This window comes from Oryctolagus cuniculus, chromosome 10 (genome assembly GCF_051225735.1).
Source record: "Oryctolagus cuniculus isolate XC-2025 breed Fujian yellow rabbit chromosome 10, ASM5122573v1, whole genome shotgun sequence".
NCBI classification, from domain to species: domain Eukaryota; kingdom Metazoa; phylum Chordata; class Mammalia; order Lagomorpha; family Leporidae; genus Oryctolagus; species Oryctolagus cuniculus.
This window is the reverse complement of record NC_142876.1, coordinates 37,885,179-37,911,015: the sequence shown is the minus strand read 5'-3', so window position 1 is coordinate 37,911,015 and position 25,837 is coordinate 37,885,179.

The following is a 25,837-nucleotide window of genomic DNA, read 5'->3' as shown; positions in this document are numbered from 1 at the left end:
TTCTAGCTCATTGACTTGGAGAATGGTAAACAGCATGCACTTGTTTACTTGACCAGAAGATCAGCATTCAATGTTTTTTTCTACAATCTTTTCTGTGCGTATGGGTTTTATTTTTTGAAACTAAGATAGTCCCATAAAAATGTAATACTCTTGGCATTCACTACATAGAAGTAAAGATAACAGGTATTTGTAATAGAATCCCCATGGTTTGGAAGATTAGCATATGTGTGGACCTCAGTTGTATGCCCCTCAATTGTAAACTTTAACAGAATCACTCTGCTCCTAAATCTATATATGTGAAATACATGAAATATGATCAACTTAAATAGATAAAAAATGTATGTAAAATTTTTCACAATATCATTGGAACCGAAAGGCTCACTGAAGTAAATCATTTTATGTTTTAATTCTAAAATAATCTATGAAATTAAACTAGTTTTTTTAAAAAAACTATCATAGAAAACACTTGAGTTTTTTTTTTAACTTTTATCTAATAAATATAAATTTCCAAATTACAGCTTTTGGATTACAGTGGCGTTATTCCCCCTTAACCTTCCTCCCACCCACAACCATCCCATTCACATCGATTCATTTTCAATTATCTTTATATACAGGAGATTGATTTAGTATATATTAAGTAAAGATTTCAACAGTTTGCACCCACACAGAAACACAAAGTGTAAAGTACTGTTTGTGTACTAGTTATGCCATTAATTCACATTGTACAACACATTAAGGACAGAGATCTTACTTGGGGAGTAAGTGCACAGTGACTCCTGTTGTTGATTTAACAGTTGACACTCTTGTTTATGGCGTCAGTAATCACCCTAGGCTCTTGTCATGAGTTGCCAAGGCTATGGAAGCCTTTTGAGTTCGCCGACTCTGATCTTATTGACTTATTATGACAAGGCCATAGTCAAAGAGGAAGTTCTCTCCTCCCTTCAGAGAAAGGTACCTCCTTCTTTGATGGCCCATTCTTTCCACTGGGATCTTACTCGCAGAGAAGATTTAAGAACAGGTAGAGGCCAGCGCTGCGGCTCACTAGGCTAATCCTCTGCCTGTGGTGCTGGCACTCTGGGTTCTAGTCCGTTGGGGCGCTGGTTCTGTCCTGGTTGCTCCTCTTCCAGTCCAGCTCTCTGCTGTGGCCTGAGAGGGTGGTAAAGGATGGCCCAAGTGCTTGGGCCCTGCACCCACATGGGAGACCAGGAAGAAGCACCTGGCTCCTGGCTTTGGATTGGCGCAGCACCGGCTGTAGTGGGCATTTGTGGGGTGAACCAATGGAAAAGGAAGACCTTTCTCTCTGTCTCTCTCTCTCTCAGTGTCCACTCTGCCTGTCAAAAAAAAAAAAAAAAAAAAAAAGAACAGGTAGAAATGGGTGGCTCCAGCTTGGAGACATATTTCAGAAAACTAGCTCGACAGACTTGACCATAGTATTCACAAAGCACACATTAGGCTTAGGTGCATTTGAGATAATTTCAACTGAGTACATGAGCATTCACCATTTTAATTCTCCTGGAGAAATAGAAACTTCAGTGTGCACAGAATTCATTTCCCCCCCATTACTATAATATTCAATTGGACTAAATTATCCTGTAAAAGCATTTGATCGTGCAGCTACTGGATCTGGCTTCATTTACTTTAAGGTTAGTAGAGTCACAGCTTAAATTGCTGAATAGTTGGCAGCATCAAAGTTCCTTCTCTTTCCTTTATTAACTTCTTTACTTGTAAAGAATTGAAAATGGACACAGGAAGTAGAAGGTCAGTATGGAAGAAATACTACCGGTCATCCCCTCTACTTTGGAAAGGTCAATGAAAAAAAAAAGATGTAAAAAAAAATGAAATGATCAAGACTTTTCTGTTTTAAGTAACTTAATCCTTGAGTAAAATTTACATCATATTAAGAGGAATGAAAGTGATAGGTATAGTAGTTTTTAAAATCAATTTGGATAATTATTTTACTAAATATAATAGAGAATCAGGCATGACACTAGTGTGTGTGTTTTGTATATATGTAGACCTCATTTTCATTGAAAGTGAATTGAGGTGAATTTTCTAAAGGGCATGAAGAGAATGATTCTCTCTAAGACTTTGACTTCTGCTTGAGGCCAGACAGAGCACTGTGTTTACCTTCAGGAGATAGGCGAGTCATAAAACTGTATGAAATGAGAAAATCCGGAGAAAAAGAGGAATGAAGAGACTGGATATAGCACAGTGGAGGGATCCCATGGAAATCTTGGGACCACAAGAGTCAGGCTATGGTAAGAACATCCTCATATATTTCACTCAAATCTTGGAGAAGGTTGAGAATATAGGAAGTGAAGATAATTAGGTCAGGCATTAGAAGGCAGAAGAGGAAGCCAGGAAATGTGGAAAGGAGTTAGAGAGGCTGGAAAATTCAAATGCTTCCTCTCAAGCCAAAGTAGAATCCACGAAGGTGATTTTAGTAATTCCTGTTAAGAGTCAGAACAAGGCACTAGGTGTGAATAGCCAGAAAGGCAGAAGTAAGACAAGTTGTGTGTGAAGATCTGGAGAAGGAGTTGAGTGGAGGAATGGATGTGGAGGGGCAGCTGCCGGACACAAATGTGATTAGAAATTGACTTCTGCTGTTTTCTAAACCCTGTTCTGCACAATCTTGGGAATGTTTTATTTTATGCAACACTTTTAGATATTTAAAAATTAGCAACCCATGCTATTACCGCCAACCATAAACCACATGGGCACTTTGACTGCTGAATATAGCCCAGCACATAAAATAAACATGGAACTTTGTAAAAGAAATACTGTAATTCTTTCTCCCTGTAGAGGCTAAGCCTTCCTGGATCATGATGGATAGAAACGAGAAGAAACTGAAAAGATTATGTTTAAGAGCTGCAGGCCAAAAGCCTGCTCATGAAAAATTCTCCAGGACTTTTATTTTCTACATAGAACATGGAGAAGAATGATAATTTTGAAGGCACCATCAAAAAGACCCCTTACTGAGCCAAACCACATTGGTCTATTTTAGGACAATAAAGGGTTGAACTCCCTTTCCTGGGAGTGCAGCTATTTCAAACCTGCAGCTGGCAGGCCTTGGAATTGATACAGTATAATAATACTGTGCTTCGGAACTGGGAGTTCCTCAGGATGGAAATGGCACCATCGTACTCTTCAATGAGAAGTTTAAAGATTTCAGTAATACTGAGCTGCAATTGCTCAGTGACAAAGGTACTCCTCACTGTATGTTTGATAGGGTTTGAACTCGTAAGGCTACAGTTCATAGGGTACAGAACATTCCACTTCTTTCTGAGTTTGGAAAGGTATAGCATGCACAGTCATAATCTATTATCAGGAAAGCCTGAATGACAGATAATATCCAAAAATAGGCAGAAATGCTATCAAGTACAAAGCAATCAACAAGAAGCCTTTCTTAAATAAACTGCATTACTGTGTGTATTTTTTTATTTCTGTCATTACACTACTTAAAACTTTAGATACATACTTTTGGACATGGAGATTAGAGAAAATTTCAAAGAAAAATAATGATTGCTTTGCTTTGGCTTAGTATCCTTTCTTAGAAAACTTCTAAAATTAAATCTACTAGTTAAACAGAATGACATTTATTTAAGGAAAAATACTGCTCTCAAAAATTTGAAGTTCCCTAGGGCTCATCCCTGGGATCCTTTATCTCTTCTCCATAGGTAATCTCATCTACTCCCTTGGCCTCAAATTCATCTATATGATAATGACTCCCAAACTGTATCTCTTGCCTTGACCTCTACCCTCATCTCCAGAAGAATATCTCTAAGGGATGTGTAATATGCATCTCAAATTTATCTGTCTCAAAACAGAACTCTTCACTACCTTCCATCACTCTCAATCTCCTCCTTTCTCAGTTCGTCTCTCCTCCACTAGTTAGCTGCTTCACTGGACAACCAACCCCCTGCCCAACGCAAACAGAAATGCATTGCTGATTCTCTTCTCTTTCTCTCTCCTTGATGTAAAATTCACAGACAGGACCTGCTAGCTCTGCCACCAAATCATATCCCAGATCTGTCCAGTCGACTCTGTTTCTGTCTCTGCCAATCTCATCTTCTGATTCACTCATCTGCCTCCTGACTGATCTTCCTGCTGCTTCTTGGTCTTTTCTTCCACATAACAGCCAAAGTAGTCTGCAAGTACTGTAAGTTGGATCATGATCCCATTATTTGATACCAATGATTTCTAGTGTACTTAGAATAAAATGTAAATTTCTGACCAAGACCTGTGAAGACCCCCATAATCTGTCCCCAGTGTGCCTCTGACCTTGTCTTTTGGTCTCTCCCCTATGCTGGCATATCTAACCCACAGGGAAATCTTGTTTCTCTTGGAACATGTCCATTTAGTTCCTACCTTAGTGCTCAGTATAGCTGAAGTTTTCATTACCAAGGATGCTTTCCCTTCTAATTTTTATTGGGGTAGTTCTGTCTTATAATTTAGACCTTCTCTGTTTTTATTGTCTGCATAATCCTGTTGTGAATCATGATTTCTAACAGAACAGGACCATTGGGGCTGACGTTGTGGCATAACAGGTTAAGCTGCTGCCTACAATGCCGACAGCCCATATGGGTGCCGGCTTGATTTCTGAATGTTCCACTTCCCATCAAGCTCCCTGATAATATGCCTGGGAAAGCAACAGAAGATAGCCTAACTCCACGGTCCTCTGCACTCACATGGGAGACCCGGATGAAGCTCCTGGCTCCTGGCTTTGGCCTGGCCCAGCCCTGGCTGTTGTGGCCATTTGGGAAGTGAGGCAGAGAATGGAAGATATCTCTCTCTCTTTCTCTGTCTCTCCCTCTCTGTCTGAAACTCTGACTTTCAAATAAATAAGAAAATATTTAAAGGAAAAAAAAAGTACAGGCCCATTGCCTTTGCTGCTCATCATTATATTCCAAGTGCCTAGAGAAGTGTGGGTTTTCAGTCAACATTTGCTGAATAGAAGTCCTTCAGAGATTTTATGTTGATTCTGAAACTACAGGTGTCACTGTGTTCTAGGCAATTAGCTTCTTTGTCAATTGATAGGCTGTGGCAATAATCTGGTTACTTAGATGACTTTCAGGTTTAGTGCTATAAGACTAACCTGCTGCCAGAATTTTCTTCTAACACAAACAACAGGACTGGGGGAAAGAAAAAATTAAATAAATCAAAGACATGAATTTGCTCATTTTTTTCCAAATTGTACTTTCATTGCAGTAACATATTTCTGTTTTCAGGTTGGATTAAAACTTGGTTATGCTCTCTCTCTCTTTCTCTCACTGTCTAATTCTGCCTGTCAAAAAAAAAAAAAAAAAAAAAAGGCAAGCACCACGGCTCACTAGGCTAATCCTCCGCCTGTGGCATTGGCACCCCAGGTTCTAGTCCTGGTTGGGGCACCAGATTCTGTCCCGATTGCTCCTCTTCCAGTCTAGCTCTCTGCTGTGGCCCGGGAAGGCAGTTGAGAATGTCCCAAGTGCTTGGGCCCTGCACCCACATGGGAGACCAGGAGGAAGTACCTGGCTCCTGGCTTCAGATCGGTGCAGCACCGGCCGTAGCGGCCATTTTGGGGGGTGAACCAATGCAAGGAATGCCTCTCTCTCTCTGTCTACCTCTGCCTGTCAAAAAAACAAACAAACAAACAAACAAAAAAAAAAAACAAAACAAAAAACAAACAAAAAAACCTTAGTTATGGTTTTATTGTCTAAACCACTAATTAAAAAAAACAGTTTCTCTTTAATTCAGAAAGAAAGATTGGTTGGCTTTTTCTTAGCAAGTCAACTTCATATTAAAACAACTAAGTTGTAATGCTATTTGTTAAAGAGGTTGAAAATAATACTATATTTGAAGAGCATGTCAAAAGAATAGACACGGGCAGATCTTTGCGTAATTTCTACCTTTGTTCCTCTGTAGTGGCATGACTTCAGGGGAAATTTTTACCTTTCTGAACTTCCTGAGTGTCTGCTGTTAAAAATGAGATAGTAATAAAGCTCCCAAGCAGTTTCTCACGCAATACTGAAACTCAATTATAATCAATTAATTTCCCTCTTTTTTTTCTTATTCATTTTGTACACTTACTTTCTTTTTTTAACTTTCATTTAATAAATATAAATTTCCAAAGTACAGCTTTTGGATTACAGTAGCTTTTCCCCCCAATAACTTCCCTCCCACCCGCAGCCATCCCATCTCCTGCTCCCTCTCCCATTCCACTCACATCAAGATTTATTTTCAACATCTTCACATACAGAAGATAAATTTAGTATAAATTAAGTAAAGATTTCAACAGTTTGCACCCACACAGAAACACAAAGTGTAAAGTACTGTTTGAGTACTAGTTATAGCATTAATTCACATTGTGCAACACATTAAGGACAGAGATCCTACATGGGGAGTAAGTGCACAGTGACTCCTGTTGTTGATTTAACTATTGACACTCTTGTTTATGGCATCAGGAATCACCCTAGGCTCTTGTCATGAGTTGCCATGGCTATGGAAGCCTTTTGAGTTGGCCGACTCTGATTTTATTAAGACAAGGTCATAGTCCAAGAGGAAGTTCTCTCCTTCTCTCCTCCCTTCAGAGAAAGGTACCTCCTTCTTTGATGGCCCATTCTTTCTACTGGGGTTTCAATCACAGATATCTTTCATTTAGTTTTTTTTTTTTTTTTTTTTTTTTTTTTTTTTTTTTTTGCCAGAGTGTCTTGGCTTTCCATGCCTGAAATACTTTCATGGGCTTTTCAGCCAGATCCGAATGTCTTAAGGGCTGATTCTGAGGCCAGAGTACTGTTTAGGACATCTGCCATTCTATGAGTCTGCTGTTATACACTTACTTTCAAATATCAAGCATCTATCTTTTTTCCTAGGTGTAATTGAAGGCTTCTTATTCTGACAATGATTCTGCAGTTGGGCAGGATAACTATTATGAGAAGAAGAGAGAGATTAAAAGTTTTTGGCAGTTTGCTGAGGCTCTGTAGAAATCTTCCAGTACTAGAGCTTCCTCTCCCTGCCACTACACTGTAGCTACTGGCTGTATTTCCTGGCAAAGAAATTTAAAACTAAGCTAAAATCCAGGGGAGGAGAGAACTCCTATGCTTATATTTTGTTTCTACCAGGACAAGAGAATAGATAAAAATTACACATAACTACAGAACTCCTTATCTATAAGAAATCCTATTGTCTTTTGCCCAATGAGAAAGAGAGTTTTCTCAAAATTGATTGCTTCCCTTGTCTTATAATTTCTCTTGTAAGGCATCTGACTCTCTCCAATTCTACTCTACATATTGCATTTGCATAAATTTGTTCCCATACCAATCCCCCAGTCCTAGGATTCATTTTCTGGCTCTTTAGATTCCCATTTAAAATGAATTTAAAGTTTAAAAGTTTCAGTTCTATCAGAGAATCACCTTTTTAAGGAGAAAAGATAATAATGAATCTAAAACACCTATTATAAATAAAGTAGGAAAAAATAAGTTACTCTAAGTTCCTCTGCACACACACAACCCATGAGGTTAGGTGGCATAATCAATTAATGACAAATTTCTGTCAAGAATCAAGTTTTATTACTTCTCAGCCTTTTGGCTAAGATCAAAAATCAAGTTCTACCATTTCCTCTTTAGTATTTTTAATCACTACACCATGAGCCAATCACTATATGTGAAATATAATACACAGTTGTTGCATATGTGAGTGTGAGTCACCATGGAGCGTTTATAATCATTTCTCATACTAGAGATGAAAGACTGCAATGGACACTCTCTCTGCTGAGAGAGTAAGGACAGTTGGCAAAAGAGAAGCTGGAATGAATGAGTCTATCACGATTGAGGTGGTAACAATCATCCAGTTGAAGTAATCTAGTCATTTTATTATAAAACACCAACAAAGATCTTTAACATATTCAATTCAACAGATAAGTATTCATGTAGCAAAAGATAATTAGTATCAACCTTTACTAAATGCTTAGTAAGTGTGTGTTATCATTATTTTTTATTTCTCTGCAGCCCATAAAATACATAGTAATATTTTATAAAAACATTTTCTTTTTCAGAACTGGTGCTGTGGTACAGTGGGTTAAACCACAGCCTGCATCCCATATGGGATCTGATTCTAGTCTCTGGTGCTCCACTTCCAATCAAGCTCTCCACCAGTGTTCCTGAGAAAGCATAAGATGGTCCAAGTCCTTGGGCCCCTGCCACCCACGTGGGAGACCCACATGAAGTTTCTGGTTTCTAGCTTCGACCTGGCCCAGCCCTAGCAATTACAGCCATTTGGGGTGTGAACCAGCAGATAGTAGATCTCTATGTCTCTCATATCTTGCTGTAAATCTGCCTTTCAAACAAATAAATCTTTTAAAAATATTTTTCTCATTCACTTCTTTCAGCAATCCATATAATAGCTATTATCACTGTTAATTATTGCTATTTTACTGCTATTGGCTATTGTTGTTATTATCATTAGCCACATTTTACTTGTACAAGTGAGAAAATAAAGCAAGGCATAGATACGACATTTGACATTCTAAACTAATGAGTTTGATGCCTATTTGTATCTTGAACCCAGTTCAAGGCTCTCTCTATAACTTTATATTAAATGGTCACATTATCTCTATATGAACACTTCTGGACTCAGGAATACCCATATATAATATAAGTCTGTTTTGTGTTTTGGCTACTGCAATCTTCAGATGGGTCTTCAAATCTGAAGCAAAATTATGTGTCCCAAGAACTTGTAGCAATTGGACTTATGTTAAACTCCTCTGGGACTTCAAAAGCCATGTAATTGCACTGCTTTATAGGTAAAATGCTGGAAAACTGTCATCACAGATCTCTTCTTCAGATTAAACACCCAATTCCTTAAACAGTGCCATGTCTTATATATCTTGTACTTTACTATCCTGGTGCCTTCCTCTCTGCGCACTCACATTTATCAATGTCCATTTTTGAAGGTGACAATCAGAACTCTATAAAATCATTGAGGCATAGACTATGTAGTGAAGAGCATAGTGGGACTGTTAGTCTCCTCAATGTCCAGGCTATAAAAATCCTATGCAACTTTCAAATTTTATTTCATATGTCACTGCTTTGCTACCTATACTATCTTCACTCTGTTGAGGAGTAGACACTACCATTTTTTTATTCATTCAGATAGCAAATATGTTGTGTGTTATAGAGAGAGATGGACCAGTCTGGGGCACATGGGAAGAACAAAATAGGCTTGTTTTCTGTCCTTATGATCATGCAAATGTCAGGCATCACAACATATGAATTCATGTAAATTTGTGAATTCTGTAACTGAATGTGCAAGGTTTGGCAAATGAATAGTAGGGGTAGTTAACTGATATTATTTTATGTAACCTCTGGAATTTAGCTGTAATACATCCTGGAGAATTTATGTATATTTTTGTGGGAATGGGATTTGTGATGGCCAGTTGCTAGATTGGAAAACTAAAGTGAAGGTAATTTTAAAAAATTCATGGAAAATGGAATGATGTAAGTTAACAAAAGACCTTTTAAAGACCCCTCATATGCATGGGTTTAAAAAATGTTTAGAACTACATAAACTTATCTTTTAATTCTAGTTTTCCATGAGCTTTCTAAAGTCTCTTCATATTTTTTGGAAAGGAAGCATGAAGACAAAACTCCTGAGGAAGGAGAGTTCTTGATACTTTCAAAGAAAGAAATGAATCCAGCATTCTATTTGTGGTGTGTAAGGGACAGAATTATAGATGAGGAGACATGGAAAAGGGCACTTTCATATTGCATGACACACTTGACCTGTACATTCCTATGTCCCTTATAGGAATGTATCACCATTTAAGTTGATGATCATGCTTCTGTGTTGGAACCCTTACAACATCTGACAATGACAATGTGCCTCACATGCCTGGAATTCACTACATTGTGTTTGTTGACTTGAAAGGAATAGATATTTCTAACTATCTCTCAAAACAACATACTATCCTCAGTTGTATCGAGGACTCGAACCAGCGCCCATATGGAATGCTGGCACCGCAGGCAGCGGCTTTACCCACTACACCACAGCACTGGCCAGGCCAAGTTTAAAGCTACATATTCCCACTAAATAGGATCTTTCAGATTGACAATGATTTATTGATAAACATTTGTTGAATATGGTTGTTCGATCATTTTCATTAAATCCTCAATTTCTCTCTATTATATACTAAAGAAATTCTGAGAAATTTATATTTTGTTTTGTTGAGAAAAATCATTAAATTCATCTTTTCTAATTTTGTCTGTTTTTAAAAATTTGTTTATAAATATATTAAGGAGTTAAAATTCTGAATGTATAAGTCAAATGGAAGTAAGTTAATTTTCTTATTTCCAATTCGCCAAAGTTTTTAAGATACCTCTCCATCTTTATAGCCATAGAACACATATAATGTCCTGTGAAATTCCAGATATCTTTGGGACAAAGGTTGACTAATACTGCATGAGGTACAGTTTTCAAACAACTTCACAACATCTTTAGAATGTAAGGTTTACTATGCATGTTATCAAACAATATAAATATTACAAATGAATATTGCAACTAACAAGCATTAGAAAAGTTTGGACAAGAAATATTAAAAGGGTCGTGAAATATTAAATTCTGCTTTTGTTTGTTTGGTTTTGGCCTTAAGACATCACTCTGTGGGACTGGACCTCAGTAAAATCCTTCTTGGTACTCAAAGCAGTATCTTGCACCCAGCAGTTACTTGGTCTGTATAAGTAACTTGAAGGGAATCACTCCCTTCCCCGCTCCCTCCCTCCCTTCCTTCTTTTCTATCATGTTCAACCATAGAATCCATATTTTAAATATCAGACATTCCTAAGAATCTTAGGCTATTGTACTGGGATTCAAACAATAGCCCATTGTGCCTTTCATTCCAGTAACAGAGCAGTTTGACATTCTGTACCACTGAGTAGAGGCACGGAACAGGCTGGTCTCTTTTACCAGAGACCACTGGCTTGTATTAAAATGCATCCATTCCCTTCACTCCACATGAAAAGGCAGATTTGCTAAACTTCTCACCAAACAGAAGCTGTTGTTCACTAATGTTATTTAAGAACAACCAGGGACTATTGCCTTATATTTGTGATCCTGAGAAGGTACACTCCCAGGATTCTGTTCTGACCATTGTAGGTCTATACTATGGTTTGAATCTGGTTTGTTCTCTCCAAATCTGATGTTGAAATTTAACCCAATTTTAAAATATTGTGAGTACTGCAAAATCCAAATATAATTCTAAATATAATTTAGAAGTAAGGCTTCTGGGAGATGATTAGGATTAGATAAGATCATCAAGGTGGAGTCCCCATGATTGAATGCCAGTGATGTTATGAGAATGAGGAGACCAACACACACACACACACACACACACACACACACAGAGTGTCCTGTCTCTCCCCATGTGATACCTAGTAAGGCTTCCATACTCCGTCAGCCTAGGATGCCATCATCAGATGTACCCTCACCTCACCTCAATCTTGGACCAAAACCATGAGTCAACATAAATTTCTTTTTTTTTTTTTTTTTTTTTTTTTTTTTGACAGGCAGAGTGGATAATGAGAGAGAGAGAGAGAGAAAGGTCTTCCTTTTGCCATTGGTTCACCCTCCTATGGCCGCCGCAGCCGGCGTGCTGCGGCCAACACACCACGCTGATCCGATGGCAGGAGCCAGGTACTTATCCTGGTCTCCCATGGGGTGCAGGGCCCAAGCACTTGAGCCATCCTCCACTGCACTCCCTGGCCACAGCAGAGAGCTGGCCTGGAAGAGGGACAACCAGGACAGAATCCGGCGCCCCGACCGGGACTAGAACCTGGTGTGCCAGCGCCGCAAGGCGGAAGATTAGCCTAATGAGCCGCGGCGCCGGATAAATTTCTTTTCTTTATAATTTTCATGGTCTGTGATATTTTGTTATTTGCAAAAAGAAAAATGGACAAAGACAATCTCCTTCAGGGTGCCCTGTGATAATCACCCCGTCCCCCGACACACATACAGGGGATACTGGCATAGTTTTACTCTCTTCTCAAGGATCCTTCTTTTAATTCTATGCATAGGAGGCAGCCTGATGCAAAAATTCATTGCCTAAGAATAAATCTTGAGAGATGACTTTGGTCGCTGAGAAAAGGGAATGAAAAGGAGAAACAGGAGAGCTTTGAAGACAAATTTCCCTCTTCAAAGTGATTCTGAAGACCCACACTAGATTGGAAACTACAAGTTCACTTTGTGATCCAAAAAAATATTTCCCTAAAGATGATTTAGAAATTATTTACATGAGAATAAAAACAATCTTGTAAGAAGATAATTGACTGACTCAAAGTATTATCCTACTTATTCTTCAGCATTCAGTTTGAAAGATAAAGGTATCACATAGGTTAGAGCAGATATGGGTTTTTATATTAAACAGCATGGAGTCTTAATTAAGTAGGAACACTAGATGTTACTCATCTGATTCTTCAGATTTTTCATGAATACAATGATGGCTATACTACTATAAAATACGATTATACTCCTCCTTGTTCCACCTCTTAGATCTGTGATTTAGTCAACTTATTTAACTTCAGTGTCTCAATTCTTCATCTGTTCAGTTTGGATTATTATAGAATGCTGTAAAGAGACTAGAGGAAGATTAAACACCTTCTACATGCAAAGCTCTTGGAATAGTACCTGGTAGGGGTGCAGGATGATGATAATGATGAGGATGACAATGATGATCACGATGATGGGGATCAGGGAGGAAGAAGAAGAAGAGGAGGAGGAAGTGAATGTGACTGCCTGGCTTGTGGTAAACATCCATCAATTGTGATCATTAATTTCCATGCTCTATTAGTGACTGTTTAATTTAAAAAGCAACCTTCAGTCATTATAGTTTATTGACTAATAAATCAGTTGCTAAACTCACACTCTTACCCTCTATTTTACAAGTTCATCATTTATTTTCTTCCTTCCTTTATATTTTCCTTGATTTCTAATTTTTTTTTAACTAGATAAGGCCTGAATATTTGATATCGGTTTCTGCAACATTCATTAGATCATTAGGACCAAGGCAAATAAATTGGAATAAAAAGATCATCAGGGTTTTTTTTTAAAGATTTATTTTTCTTATTTGAAAGACAGAGTTATAGAGAGACACAGAGTCAGAGAGAGAGAGAGAGGGAGGCCTTCCATCCCCTGGTTCACTCCCTAAATGGCTGGGCTGACCTGAAGCCACGAGCCAGGAGTTTCTTCCCACTCAGGTACAGGGGCCCAAGGAGTTGGGCCATCTTCCACTGCTTTCCCAGGCCACAGCAGAGAGCTGGATCAGAAGTGGAGCAGCCGGGACTCAACCCACCGCACCACAGAGCCAGCCCTGATCATCAGTTTTAATAGAAGATTTGGGTTATAGTTCATATATAAACATTTTTTTCTGAGAACTTGGGATGGATTATTTTAAATCTAATTAAATATTATTTCATTATTCATTAATCTAATATAAATATTATGTTCATTATTCCTACTTTCAAAACTCCTCTTACTGTGGGACCATGATAATTCTTCCGTCTTCTTCCCAGCAGTTTCCCATGACCAAATAGTATTTGTTTCTGCTGCCACTGTCCTCCTCCTCTTTACAGCATCCATTTCAAATTTGAAAGAGATTTTGTTCACATCATAGTTGTTTCAGAAGAGACTGTTATACAAACTCATTTCCTAGAACACTGATGCTTTATCTACGCGGATCTTAGGACTTCTACCCAGCACAGTCCAAACTGTTAAAATAAGAAAGAGGCTCAGAGAACACAGAACAGAGTTAAGGTGGTTCTCTATGGCAGGGGTGATGTCAGCAAACATTTTCTCTAGAAGGCAAGAGGTATAGAAACAATATGACTGACATCTATAAAACAAAATGTAATATTATGTGCTTGGGCCTGCATTTGTCATTACGAAAATAAAGATGGATAAGACTCAGTTTTGCCCTTGAGGAGCTCGTAGTCTAGTGTGTTAAACAGAAATTGCACAAGCAATGAGAAAAAATGAGCGTGTAACTGATGTAATAAAGGTATGTGCTCTCTGCTAGGGCAAAATAAGATTCTTAACTTGTTTTAGATATTAAGAAAAGTTTTCTTCATAAGATATAGTCCTTGAGCCTAAGACTTGAAGGATGAGGGATACTCAGAAAGATAAAATTGTAAGAGAAGTATTCTACACCAACAGAGACAAGGACAAACAGATACATGGCAAATCACTGTGGGTTGTACGTGTATCTATGTGTTGCCCTACATGTACTTCCACAGTATTGAGCATCTAGAGAGTGTGACAGATGATTGATCCACAAATGAGACAGGAGTGTCACCAGAAAGAAAAAGGAAATTGCAAGGGTTAAGGAGATGGTTAAAGATACAGCAGTGAATATGTAACCGACAGATTGCGACCCTAGAGGAAATGAACAAAGATGAGATGAAGACACTTCCTTGATGGAATGTCTACATCAGGGCCTTTCTTGAGCCCAGATATAAACTCTAGATGGGGCAGGGAAGGTTGGTTCCATTCTCACTTTAATTCTTCTGTAAAGAAGTCGAGGGAGGATTTTTGGTGGTGAGACACTTTAGAAGAAGGTCAAAGTTTTAGCCTACTCACTAAAGACCCTAGGGAAGAAAAAATTTACTTGGGGTAAATAGACAATAAGCAGTATTACAGAAATAACCGGGAGTTAAGATATCAGCACAGAGGCCGGCGCCGCAGCTCACTAGGCCAATCCTCTGCCTTGCGGCGCCGGCACACCGGGTTCTAGTCCCGGTCGGGGCGCTGGATTCTGTCCCGGTTGCCCCTCTTCCAGGCCAGCTCTCTGCTGTGGCCAGGGAGTGCAGTGGAGGATGGCCCAAGTGCTTGGGCCCTGCACCCCATGGGAGACCAGAAGTACCTGGCTCCTGCCATCGGATCAGCGTGGTGCGCTGGCCGCAGCGCACTGGCCGCGGCGGCCATTGGAGGGTGAACCAACGGCAAAAGAAGACCTTTCTCTCTCTCTCTCTCTCTCTCTCACTGTCCACTCTGCCTGTCAAATAAATAAATAAATAAATAAAGATATCAGCACAGATTTTCCATCTAAGCCTGTAGACAAAGAATTTTGTGCCAGCCACAGGGAAGGCTGGGTGATCTCACCACCATTGCCACGTTCTCCCATTCTGATGACAGAGCACGCAGATTGCAGTACTGATCTGTGTTCCAAACCCTCTTCAAGAAATTCCCAGGCAGGGTTGTGTTTTTCAGGAAAGAGGTGAGGGAAAGGAGCACAGAACAGAGAGGAGACAGGATGCAAACTCACGGCCAAATAAATTGATTCGCAGAGGTGACCAACTGCTAGCGTGCTCACAGGCTAAATATGTGAAATACAGCCCAGTCCTCCAGACAGCTGGATCTGATACATATTAGGGTTGGCTAAGGGTTCGGGGTTGGGGGGTGGGGGGTGGTAGGTGGAGGTGAGTTTCTCCACACAGGTTTTTCAAGTTTTTCTCTGGCTTTCAAACCTGGGAAAGAATGCAAGCGTGGGGTGGGGAACAATATAAGGTATGAGACTGAACTAGTCTCTTGAAAGAAGGCAGGGGCAAGGGGTAACACGCATTTTATCTACTTTCAGGCAAGACCCTAAAATGGCTGAGGCGTATGTCCTTTTTCCATCACTTAGTAATAATGGTTCAGATGATCAATAACGGTGTGCAGGCAGGCAAGGCTTATGGGGAAAGCTGTGCACGGGGCTCTGAGGAGCTGATTTTTAAGATAGTGTGGGGGCATCATGGAAGTGGAGGGCTTTATGAGGTTGAAGAATCAGCCCAACAAGATAGACTGTTAAAAAGCTATAAAGATGAGATTATGTGGTGAGCAATATTACCGTTTGAGTTTTCTGGAATTAATGGTATGATAGTATTGCTGGAGTTTATGTTACAAGGGTCTAGTAGTAAGTCTAAGTAGATCTAATCATCAAAAGAAAACAAGGAAGAACTCAAATGCTAGCAATTTATTGACTGTGTCTTCTGCCCCATGAGCTGACATAATCCATTCAGGGAAGGGTAACTGTCACTTCTCTTTAACAGTGTATTGCCTACGCTTTCCTCTAGCCCCATATAACTTTGAAACTGCTTGGTTTTCAATCTTGTAAAAGCCCCAATAAGCAAACTTGTAGATCATGAAATTTGACTACTTTTAGTATAAGTAATCAAGGTTATTTACATCTTACACATATTACACAATTCTTGGAATCAGGTTCAGGAGAGGGTGACCCTAGACTTGGTAGAGTTGCTGAAATTTTGAATTGGGAAAGAGTAAAGACCCCAGAGATGCGCATCAGTACTCCCTGTGTTCCTGCTTCCTTTGTTACAAAGGTTTCCATGGAGCTAAAAAGGGACAGAACTCACAAGTGAATGTACTGTAATAGGAGGGATTTTTAAAAATCTTTGAATTAGTTTTTTTTTTTTTTCTTTGAGTCAGGCTTGGTGCAAAATTTCCTGACTCACGCAGTATATCTGATGCCATGTTAATGGTAGCTTTTACCAGTGTAGCATACTCTAGCCAGAGTAGTTTCTGCTTTTCTTGTTCCCCCCATGTGACTCTTGGGGACGAAGCTACCAGGCTTCTGCGTGCAGTTCTGGCAATACAGATTTCTGCTGTAAAAGATTTCTATGTTATGACAAGGCCCCCGACGAAGGCCTGGGTGCTGATCAGAGAAGTGCTTTGGAGACAAGGTCTCCAGCTTTTCAATTGGGAAGCCATCTCTGCCCTTTGTTTTCATGTAAGTAATCTGTGGTAAATCAAACAGATACTGTAGCTCCTTCCTCTAAAGGACAGTTCCTGTTCCTGGGCCAAACGCTGTGGCAGCGAGACCATTCCTGCCAAAATGATGTTTTCCCCTTCTTTGTTCCTCCAGATAATCCTAACCAGCTTTTGTATGTACACAGAGCTGAGAGCTGTAACAACCCCTGTTTCACAGATGAGATCGCTGAGGCTCAGGAAGGGGAAAAGACCTTCCTCCCCGAGTGTGTGCAGCAGGAAGGCAGAGACCCTGCATCTAAAGTCTCAGTGCTCCCCGCTTGCTGCCTTCCTGCAGGGCCGGCCTGGAGACAGGAGCTGTCCCCTGAGTTCTCCTGTATCCGAGTGTGTGTGTGTGTGTCTTTGCCGTGACACTGTCTCCAGGAGGCTTGACTTCTTTTCGTTCCTTTTTTTTTTTTTCCCATCCCCCCCCCTTTTTTTTTCTGTTCTCTTTGCCCCACACTGGCACATCTGTGCGCGAAGAGAAGATACGGTGTCCGGAGCTGCAGGATCTGACCCCAGAGGCCCCGCCAGCTGCGTCTGTCCGGCTTGCTCTTCTGCTTGACCTGCTCTCCGGGGAGGCGCCGGGCTGTTTAGCCGCCGTATCCCCTGGCAATCTGTTCAGGAAAATAGACCAGAAAGGGCTGCCGAGGGCTGCTCCAGCCTCAGAATCCTGCTGCCATCTAGGGATGAGATGGAGCTTCTTCCCGCGAGCAGGCGCCGCGAACGATCTCCCGGGCCTCGGGCGAGGGAAGGCTCAGGGTCCCTTCAGCGTGGTCCCGGGCGCCCGCGGCTGGGTCCCAAGAAGAGCAGCCTCCCTCGCTCAGGGCTTGAGTCTCGGTACCCAGCCAAGGCCCCCGGGGCTAAGAACGGGCTACAGGGCGGCGCGGGGTGGGGGTGGGGGGTGGGCGAGAAGGCACAGCGCAAGAGGACGCACGGACCCACGCAGTGAGAGAGCAGCTGGGGCACGAGAAGCCGAAAGGCTGCTAGAAGAAAAACACAAAAAAGGAAGGGAAGAGTTTGGAAGAAAGGGGCCATCAGCGAAGCCAGACGGTGTCCTGTGTGTGTTTATGGAACCTTGTCGCTGTCACCTCGCTGGCGTCCACGCGCCGAGCTTGATGAGTTGCAAAGCAACAAGCTACTTTATTTTCGACATAAAATTTTCAGGGGTTCCTCTTGCAAAGGGGGCTGGGCTGGGGTACAGGGGGGCAGATCCTGCCTTTAGTAAAGACGGTGTGGAAAATCCAGGATGAGGAGACTAACGGAGTCAACTTTTCTGTTTATTATGGTATCAGCTTTTCTTCCGCAAACAGAACAATGGGCTTTGAAAGAAGGGAAGGGTTGACTGGAGGGGAAGGAGGAGGAGACAAGGATTGGGGAAGTGGCCCTGCTGTTGACTGGGGGGCCCTGCTGGGAAACTTCAAATCAAATTCTTTCTGAAAGAAAGTGTTATTAAAAGTAACTTTAATCCTTCCAGCCAGACGGCTCATAAAAGCACACAATTAAGTCAAACAAATGACAAGAGCGTTTTCTCTCCTACCTGTTTCCCCCTTCAGAGAGTAATTACTACAGGCGAGTCTTGTCTTATTTTGTGCAAACAGAAGCAGGGTGCGCTGGTCAGTGGGAATCTCTCTTCCTCTCCTGCCTCTTCCTTCCTCACAGCCCCACCCTAAACCCCCGTTTGTTTCTTGGTACCAACCAGCCTGTCGGCAGATCCAGCCAAGAACAAAGGGGCGAATTTCAATATTTCCTCTTTGTGCAAGGTTAATTGAAAATCAAAAAGTCACTTTTCAAATGTCATATTAAACCCGCCACTGCATCAATTTCCTGTGGGTTCCCATCTCCCTCCATCTCCTTAGGCTGGAGAAAAGTGTTTGGGGGGATGGTGGGGAGGAGTGGAAGGAGGAAGAAAAAGTGAAAGGATTAAAAAACCACAGATACACACAGGCTTTAATTGCAGATATGCTAACACGCAGTGGACAATTGTTTCGCAGAATGTTCTCAAAGAGAACCTTTGTGTCAGTGCTGCCATTTGATAGTCCAGAGACAGAATTGCATCCTAAGCCTAGAAAGAGGAGGCCTCCGTGATTTTATGTTTTGGTAGAAGATCACAGTCTGATCATCATAAATGCTGCCATGTTTTACAATTTTTGTTTAAAATTTTTACTTAATGTATTAGAGGGAGTGGGAGAAGGGGATCAATACCATCACTCTTCAAATGACTGCAACAATTGAGGCTTGGCTGGACCATGCTGAGAGCTGGGAATTCAATCAAATTCTCCCACATGGATGGTGAGACGCCACTTACTTTTCAAAAAATGACTTTTTTGTTTATTTGAAAGGCAGAGTTACAGGGAGAGGGAAGGAGACATGGAGAGAGAGTGAAATCCTCCATCTGTTGGTTCACTCTTCAAATGGCTGCAATGGCCAGGGCTGGGCCAGGACGAGGTCAGGTGCCAGTAACTTTCTGTGGGTCTCCCACGTGGGTTCAGAGCCCCAAGGACTTGGGCCTCCTTTGTTGCTTTTCCAGGTACATTAGCAGGCTGCTGGATTGGAAATGGGGTAGCCAGGACTCAAACTGGAGCCCATATGGGTTGTTAGCACTGCAGGCCTTGGCTTTAACCTGCTGTGCCACAGTGCCAGCCCCAAGAGTTCAATTATTTGAACCTTTGCTGCTGCATACCAGCCATGGTCCACGTTAACAGGAAACTGGAATCAAGAACCAGAACCAGAACCAGGAATTAAACCTAGATACTCCAATGTGGGACACAGGCATTTTTTTTTTTAAGTTATTTATTTCAATATCGGAACTGCACAGAGAAAGAAGGAGAGGCAGAGAGAGAAAGAGGTCTTCCATCCTCTGGTTCACTCCCTAATTGGCCGCAATGGCCGGAACTGTACCAATCCGAAGCCAGGAGCCAGGAGCTTCCTCCAGGTTCTCCTATGTGGGTATAGGGGCCCAATGACTTGGGCTATCTTCCATTGCTTTCCCAGGCTATAGCAGAGAGCTGGGTTGGAAGAGGAGCAGCTGGGACTCAAACGGTGCCCATGTGGGATGCTGGCACTGCAGGCTGCAGCTTTACCTGCTACGCCACAGCTCCAGGCATCCTAAGAGGCTACACACCCATCACTTTAAGGATAGTGTAATAATGTGGCCATATTCATTATCCCTTCAACTCTTTTATTCCCCTCTGAGACAAGGAAGGCTCACATTCTCACAGGCAGAGACACAGCCTTGTAGGCTTCTTCAGACTGGCCAGTTTTGTCACATGGTATTGTACACATTTTGGTCTGGAGTTCAGTGATTCAGCTGTGTTACTGTCCTTGTAATATTTTTTCTAGTTTTTCTGAGACTCAGTTTCCTCATATATTATATTATATACATAAGCCATCATGTGTGTCTCCTGAAATTTCTCATCAGTCTGTAAGAAGTGTGACATGAGCAGGACAAACACACGAGTTCTTGACACCATTCTAAAGTTACTTATGTCTTTTCTCAGATGAAGTGATTTTTTTTCTGTACAACTTTTTGGAGCTCAAACCTGCCTATTCTCTTACTAGTATTCCAGAGGTCTGTGGAAAAGTATGGGGCAGGGCTCTGCTCTCAGGCTCCATCATGCCCACTGTCCCCTTCACCCCCTGCTTCCCTGCTTTATCGCTTTGCTCTTTCATTCTAGTGTCTGCCACCCTCTTTTACAAGTACTGGGCTGGGCTGCACCCCTTCTATGATGTACCAGTGAATCTATTCTCTAAACTTCAGCCTAAGTATGGTGGGTTTGTCTAGTGGGAAAGACTTGACTTGCTACAGATTAAACCTAAGATATCTACTAAAACCATTTTAATTAGCCAGCAGAGTGAAAAGTCAGAATTGTGGAATAAATTCACTCTAAGATAAACCATGTGCATAAAAGCCAGCCCTCTCAACCTTCTTTCTAATACTCTGATAATATTGTAGTGATATCAGATGCGTTCATCAAGCCTAAATAAAGGGTAGGTGAAAAGGAGGTGGCTACTGTTTAAACTCATGAGAATGTATAGAGAGATTGACACTCTAGAGCATCAACCATGCAGGTTTTGTTGCAATGTTCTTGGTGGCCTTTTCTTCATTGACAAAATTAAGAAGGCAAAAGATGTGTCTTACTCCTTTAGATTTCTACCAACTCATACATGTAGCCTTTTGGACTCCTTAGTTGCATATCTTGCTTAAAAATACTGCATCTGAACTGGCGCCACGGCTCACTAGGCTAATCCTCCGCCTTGCGGCGCCGGCACACCCGGTTCTAGTCCTGGTCGGGGCGCTGGATGATGTCCCGGTTGCCCCTCTTCCAGGCCAGCTCTCTGCTGTGGCCAGGGAGTGCAGTGGAGGATGGCCCAAGTGCTTGGGCCCTGCACCCCATGGGAGACCAGGATAAATACCTGGCTCCTGCCATCAGATCAGCACGGTGCGCTGGCTGCAGCGTGCCGGCCGCAGCAGCCATTGGAGGGTGAACCAAGGGCAAAGGAAGACCTTTCTCTCTCTCTCTCTCTCTCACTGTCCACTCTGCCTGTCAAAAAAAAAAAAAAAAAAAAAAATACTGCATCTGGGCCGGCGCTGTGGCGCAGTGGGTTAACGCCCTGGCCCGAAGCACCAGCATCCCATAAGGGAGCCGGTTCTAGTCTCAGCTGCTCCACTTCTGATCCAGCTCTCTGCTATGGCATGGGAAAGCAGTGGAAGAAACTCCAGTCTCCTGGCTTTGGATTGGCACAGCTCCAGCTGCTGCGGCAAATTAGGGAGTGAACCAGAGGATGGAAGACCTCTCTCTCTCTCTCTCTCTCTCTCTCTCTGCCTCTCCTCTCTCTGTGTAACTCTAACTTTCAAATAAATAAATAAATCTTAAAAAAATACTGCATCTGATTTATAAGTTGTCTTAGCACGGCAGACACAGTTGGCTTCTTTGTGCAGCATTTGTTCCCATGTACACTTCTGACATAGTGCTTGTAGGTAGCTACAACAAAATATACTATTGGAAATTTATATAAAACAGATTTATTTCTCATAATTCTAAAGTCTGAGAAGTCCAACATCAAGGCACCAGCATGTTTGGTTTCTGATGAGGGCTCTGCCTCATTAATGATGCCTTCTCACTGTGTCCTTCCATGGTAGAAGCAACAAACAGGCTCCCTCAGCCGATTTCATAAACACCCTAATCCCATTGATGAAGGTTCTGCCATTAGGATCTCACCAATTCCAAAAGGGCTCTCCCGTTAATACTATTGCATTTAGGATTAGATTTCAACACATGAATTTTAGGGAAGGCCATTCAGATTATAGGAACTTCTACTGTATTCGTGTTAATCTGTTGCTAGAATATGTATGCCCTTCTTTCTCTAAATTTTCTGAAAACAAAGACTGTTGTATCATCTTTGCAATAGGAACTTAAGGATGGGTGTTTAATAAGTAATTGTTGGAAGCAGAGTTATGAAAAACAAAATGTATCTCAAACTCTGCCAGCATAATATCTGGATATTTCACAAACCAGTTTAATGATAAAAACCGAATTGATGATTGTGTTAGACCAGCAAGTATGAAGTCAGATGAGTGGATAAAATATTAACTTCAGACAATTGTGTTAGCATTTGCAGATATAGTGCTAAGTTAACAACATGTGAATGTGCATACTAAAATGTTCATTTACCTGGTGAGGCTCTTTACTTAAGACATGGTTACACTGAAAAATTTACTAGCATGATTTACTATTACCTTAGTGCGACTGGGTTTCTTAATCTGATCTAGAACTCCCTGCCTCAGTACCACCACTGAAATGAAAGAAAGCAAGAAGCAGGAAGGGAAGAAAGAAAGGAAAAAGTCAGTTATAGTTAACTGAAAAATCTTCTCTGGAATTGGAATGGAATTCTGAAAAACTAGTTGGATGATTCCAAAGGACATCTTTTAAATTCCTACATTTAGAGCACCAAATGCTTAGAATAGTGTATTATAGTTGCTTATTATTATTGGGTTATGTTCCTGCAGTTATTCTCTGAACTGGTTAAATGGCTCATTTAAGAATGTGAATAGAAATAGAAATAAACAATGGTAGTTCTCAGAATTGGAACCTATGTATGCATGGTGGGTTGGGGGTAGGGAAGTGAGAACTTGATTATAGTACAACCGGATCTTTCACTGACACTTTGTAAATCCTCCATATAATGTTTGGCAAAGAACAAAGCTCCTCAGGTACTTTTTTTTTTTTTTTTTGGAGGGGGTCAGGATGAGTAGAGCAATGAATGTTATAATCTTGATCTCACACATGGATTATGGTAAGAATGCAATGTGTCAACCTCTACAAAATTGCTGTGAATTTTATATGCTTATCAGAATAAGATAATGATGTCTACTGCTTATTGTATTTTAGCAACCCATCTGAATACATTGAGTATTTATTGTACAGAGATTTTTTTTTTATTTTTACTGTTCTGAGGCCAAGTCTGCTGTTGCCCTGAATTTCCTCAACAATAAAAGATGCTATTGCAAAATTTTCAGTATTACAGGTTATTTTTATTGTGTTTTGATGGCACACACATAGGCTACTATCTCAGAAAACCACTCCCATTGGAAAGATGGATATCAATGCTCCCAGGTCTGAAAGGAACAGGAGCTGTGGGGAAAGTTTTAACAGCTAGGATTTGCCACACCAGCCTGTTTCTCTTCTCTTGTACATTGCATGCTTTTTATTTCCTTCCTGCTTGCTCTCGTTTTGAAAATCTCCATCTCCCCCTTACTGTTAGTATTTTGTGAGATATTCAAAATGTGTATTTAATCCATCCAAGTTTGTAGTCTCCAGTGTCAAAGCTTCTGCTTAATGCTGAGTTAATGCTCGGTTGTGCCAAAGCTTCAAGCTTTCAACGCAGTCCTGAAACCAGCTGCGACACATCACTAACGCCGAGGCTTCAGCTCCAGAGACTGCTGCCTGCATGGAGTAAATGCATCATTTTTTAAAGCGTTGTCAGTGCAATCTAAGAGCTGTGTAGAGTGTAATTGGGGATCTTTGAAAAAAATTATGTTTGAAACCATTTTACAAGAATCATCTGGGGAGGCTGGCTTGAAACCTCTGCTTCTTAATATCTCACTGCCCCAGAAGCAGGTCTATCACTTTGGGTAGTTTTTACCTTTGAACAGGTTGCTTCTTTCCTCCCTCCAGCCATCTTTCCTTTTCGGTGAGCTGAGGTAAATAAATTTGAGGAGGCCGACATTTTGCCCTGTCTGTAGTTCTAAGACTATGGACCTGGGAAGGAAGAACCTGATGTCTTGCAGCCTAGGCTATTGCATTTCCAAGTGTGGATGAGAAACCAGCAGCATCAGAAACTCCTGGGACCTTTTTTGAAATGCAAATTATCTACCACATCAGAATCTCCTTGGGAGCACCTTGGAACAAGTCCTCATGGTGATTCTGGTTGTCCCACAGTTAGAGAACCATAGCTCTAGGCTATCCAGATTCAGACATTTCTGTAGCTGTATATTTGGAGATAGTCATGCAGTCTTACTCAGAATATGTTAAGCATGGAGGGAAGATCCACTATATTAACAGCAAATTCTTCCATGAATACATTTATTACAAAATTATCTAAACATTTATTGAGAAGGTATCTGCTTCTATAGAACTTATTGTTTTATTTTTCTTATCTTCAGGTTTGACATATAGTAGATAATCAATATACTTGTACAAAAAGGAGAAAAGAATGGTTCTTCATTTTGCCTTTGAGACAAACTTATCTAATCCAATAAATCCATCTAATCCTTATACCAGGAGGCAGCCTGTCACATATTGAAAGCTGCTAAGATCCCCAAGTCCTCTCTTCTTTAGGTTAATAATAGCCAGAGCTCGCACATTGCCCTAAAAGGACACTATACCTAGACTCACAGATTTCCTGCTGTCTTCTGAATTCAGGATTGTTCTGTGTTTGCAACAATGAAAACTTGAGGACTTTTACAAGTCATCTAGAGGTAAGCCAGATTTCCTTGTTTTGTGTAAGTACACATTAATTGTTATCCAAAAAAGAATTTTAAACTTAAATCTGTTAAAATTTAAATTACTGATTCGGACCTGTTGAACTTCTGCTTCTTTGTGATTTTGTTGATGTTGATAAAATTTATATTGTATTTTAGAGATTTAAAACAACTGGTGAAAAATAATAAATACTTGTTAAAGAAAAATACAAAAATAAGAAGGCATACAAGAGAAAAATAACCATAACCTGGAAAAATAGTCTGTATTATTTCTCCCTTTTTCTTATCACTATACAAATAGGTATATACAATTATATCTCTGTTTTGATTCTATATACATTATATATGTATAATAAGTGCATACTTGCATTCTGTGGCTATATGAATATATATTACTTGAAGCAAATGATTCAAACGCACACATATATATACATATGGTATCCCAGCTTGCATCTTTGTAAGGAATTGACATATCTGATAACACTTTGCGTGAGATGTTTGCAGCCTCTTGGAAAGACAAAGGATTCATCACCTTGTTGTAAACTAGTTAGAAAACCTTGAGATGGCCTGTCTTTTGAGTTTCTTCCCTATCTGGCCTTCATTTGACTCATATTTTTGAGCTGGAGGGAGTAGAAATTTCGTAATTAGGAATAGTAAGTGCTAATTTACTTATAATTCTGCATCCAACTAGAATCTGAGCAACTCCACTGACAACACAAGAGGATGGGTTACCTTTCTCCACTTTGCAAGACAATAATATCAATATCAGCCTGCAGAGAGCCACTAAGGGCTGCAGTGTCTCAGGAAGAGGCAGGAGAGCACTAGACTCAGTCAGGAGTTGGGGTCCGAGACTGGGTACAGAGAAAAGAAGCAGGGCGAGGCGAACTTCTACCTGAAGTGATGGCTTCTAAAAGCTGTTCTGCTGGTAGACCAGGCAAGAGAGATTACAGACTCAGTATGTGCAAAGTGAGTATTGTTTGCCTTGGCAAACAATAGAGGACACCTTGAAGGTTGACTTTGAACTGAGCATCCACCCAATACTCTCAAGCAATCTCCAGAAACATTAAGCAGTGAGATTTGTTAGAAGTGTTA